This window comes from Carlito syrichta, unplaced genomic scaffold (assembly GCF_000164805.1).
Source record: "Carlito syrichta isolate Samal-C Ts95f unplaced genomic scaffold, Tarsius_syrichta-2.0.1 Scaffold306485, whole genome shotgun sequence".
Classification (NCBI taxonomy): Eukaryota; Metazoa; Chordata; class Mammalia; order Primates; family Tarsiidae; genus Carlito; species Carlito syrichta.
The window spans coordinates 6,635-10,191 of NW_007250581.1; the positions used below are offsets into that span (position 1 = coordinate 6,635).

At 37.8% G+C, this 3,557-nt stretch overlaps 1 pseudogene; it reads left to right on the forward strand.

Moving 5' to 3' along the window:
- Window positions 1-445: 445 nt before the first annotated feature.
- LOC103265354 overlaps window positions 446-3,557 on the forward strand; it is a 110,452-nt pseudogene continuing 107,340 nt past the window's right edge.

Genomic DNA, 3,557 nt, shown 5'->3' on the forward strand with positions numbered 1-3,557 from the left:
GAAAAATGCTCATGGTAAGATGTGATGTAATAAAGCACTTAATGCTTGAAGAAATGATTAACATTATGGAAACTTAGTTTTCTAAAATTGAGACTCTATATTTTTGGATAAATTGCCTCATGATTAAATTTTTTAATTGCCTTTCAAGTGAAAATGTTCCTCAGTAAATACACATTGAGAATTTATAAGGTAGATACTTTTGGGGCATTATGCCCATAATAATTATATAATTTAAGTAGGAAAGCAGTATTCTGTCATTCACAAAAAGGTCAGATATTTAAGATAGGTCTTAGATATATGTTCATTCCCCTCCCAATAGCATGTATTTCTAACCTGTGTGCTGATCATGTTGTTCTTTTGCTGCAGTGCAGTCCTTTATGTCCTCTACTCCATTTTCTAGAGTAATAAAAAACTTTCCCAGTAATACGTAGGTTTGCCGTTTCAGGGATCCATAACATTCAAAGATGTGGCCATAGGCTTCTCTCGTCAGGAGTGGAAATACCTTGACCTGATCCAGAAGACTTTGTACCTGGAGGTGATGATAGAGAACTATGGTAACTTAGTCTCCCTAGGTATGTTGTCAGCCTTAAATGCTGTAGAATAATTTATAATCTACTATCTAGGATATGTGTTTTTTCTACTGACTTTTTAGGGCTGCTTTAAAAAAACTAGTTACGTTTCTTGTCCCTCTTCCTATTGAAGTAGTTTGAGCTTTTTTGGGTCAGAAATGGCAACTCCACAAAATACTTCCATCTTCCTATATTTCAGTGACATTCATACCTTTCTCTGATATTTCTTTTATTTGTCTCTTTAACAACCCATGGTTTAGCCTAGAATTTTCTGTTGTTCATTATAGAACCATTGTCAGGAAATCCAGGTTTCTTATTCGTTGGTGCTCAGAATTGCTGTACGACTCCACTTTATTATCTGATCCACTTGCAAGGATCTTTTCTTGACAGAAGGTCATGAATTGCCATTATTATAAAAACAGCCTGTTCATATAGTGATGGATTGTATAAATGGAATTCACTTAAAATTGAAAAGAAAATAGCCCATTTCCTAAGACAGAGTTACTCTGATATATGGTTGAAGCATGTAATCCATGAAAATGACATGTAAAACGGAATATATACTCTTAGTAAAATAATGACAATAGCATAATAACATCAACAGCTAACACTGTGATTATTGTATACTAGACATTTTTCTGAGCACGCATATATCAAGTAACTTAATTATTCCAACATCCCTATTATTTCTCCAATTTCTCATGTGAGGATACTAAGAAATAGTGGGTTTAAGTGACTTGTCCAAGATCACGTGCAACTTGAAGGTGTTAAAGTCCCGATATGATCCAAGGCTCTAGAATGTATAGGGGGACCCAAGAAAATAGAATTATCTTTGGAGGGTGAGCTCCTTGTAGTACACTTGAAATTTGTTCCTCCAGATCAAACGGGAAACCAAAGTTTTTATCTGGAAGTTTTGAGAAGTTTGCCTCACAATTTATGGAAGACACATCCTGAGTTGTGGCAAACAGGTGACTGGTTCTTCCATCATGACAGTGCACCTGCCCACACCATGCTGAGTGTTCAGCAGTATTTGACCTAAAACGGCATGTTCCCTGTGCCCCATTCCCTCTGTTCACCCAGTCTCGCTCCAAGTGACTTTTTTTTTGTTTGTTTCCCTGGATGAAAAAAGTTCTCAAAGGATAACGTTCTGCTGAAGTGGAAGAGGTGAAACAAAAAACAGCAGAAGCACTAAAAGGCATCAAAATTGATGAGTTCAAAACTGTTTTGAACAGTGGAAAAAGTATCTTGCTAAGTGTAGTACATCAAATGAAAAGTGCTTTGAAGGTGATGGAAGCTGAAATATGTAAGAATAAATACACAATTTTTTATAAATAAATTCTGGGTTCTAGGGGGTTTCCCCATATGGTTTCAGTGCATTTTGCTTGCTTCTAGAGTTAGAGGAGATATCACTTTAATTTTTTTTTTAAAGAACAGCAAAACAAAAACATTGACTCTTTCTACTTGATCTCTTTTTCTTGATTTCTCTTACTCTTGTCTAGAATCTTATTATATCACTTCGACTTTTGATATTTTCATTTGTAATTTTAATTTTGACTTTCAAAGTTCATTTCCATATTTTCTGTCACTTTCTTTTTTCTTTGTAAGCAGGACATTCCACATCTAAGCCAGATGTAATTACCTTATTGGAGCAAGGAAGAGAGAGGTGGATAGTCAAAGGGGAGAAACAAGAAGTCAGTGTACAGGTAAGAACAAGGCAGGCAGGGGTAGCCATTTGTGTAACAGCCCAGTGGAAGTGGTTAACCCATTTGGTAAAGATATCCTTGAAACACTGGTTGTAAGGTTCCCTTCTCTGTGGAGAAGAGGTTGACTATGTTGAGAAGAAATGAATATCTCATCATGAGATAGCCAGTGAACTTCATGTTTACTTCAGTACCTACTTGCCATGTTAATTTTCTCCGTATTTCCTTCCCGATTTAGTCATAGGCCCTCTCTTCCAGAAACAGTCATTTCACTTGGATATTGGATCCAAATGCTTTCCACATCCTCTTTCACATTTGGATTTATCTATAAGGCCCCAGTTCCTGAATATACATTAATTCCTGTATATGACAAATACTTGAATGCTCTAGCCTGGCACCATGCTTGACACAATCACTCTGGGAATAGTGAATAGGACAGATAATGTTCTTGTCATGATGGAGGTTAGAGTATATTAAGGAAGGCATAACATACATATGAAAACAAATGATTTGGCCCAGCACAGTCCTTGTGCCAATAATCTTAGCATTTTGGGAAACTGAGGCTGTAGTAAGCTATGGTCCCTCTGCTACACTACAGCCTGGAAAACAGAGCTAGACCCTGTCTCTTAAAAAACTAAAAAATAAAAGAAGAGAAAACAAATGACAAATAATATCCTGCAATGAAATATACTATGAAGAGCAATCAACAAAAATAGGACACTTTCACTTGATGTGTGGCTTTCAGGAACTGTTTTCTGAGGACTTGACGTTTGTTCAGAGACATGAAGTAACTGGTCAGGTCATTGTATCATAGGAGGACAAGCATCTCAAGAAGAATGAACAGCACATGCAAAGACTTTAAGGGGACATAAGTTTTGTGTGTTTGAGCAGCCAGTGGTAGATGAGCAAAGAGGTAAGAAGGGGTGACTAACAGGATATGGAGTCAGTGTGTTAGAAGGATCAGGCCCTACTGTTGGGAGCCGGCCACGGAGGCCCACTGAGCATTAGGGATCAGGGAGGGCCGTGGACCCCAAGACCGCTAGGACGTGTTCGGGAGCTGTAGACCCCATTTTCCTCCCCCTTTTGCCATGCAGCACAAACAATCTAAAGGAACTCTGCTGGCCTAAGCTGAAGGCTCTGTGACTGTGACAGGCATGGCTCACTCTAGAAACCCATTGTTTCTGTTTCCAGTAAACTGCGGTTTCGGCTTAGGTATTAGATATAATTCAAACTCAGGTCACATTTGGGAGCCTTTTATACAGTACAAGCTTCTTTATAAGATTTAAAA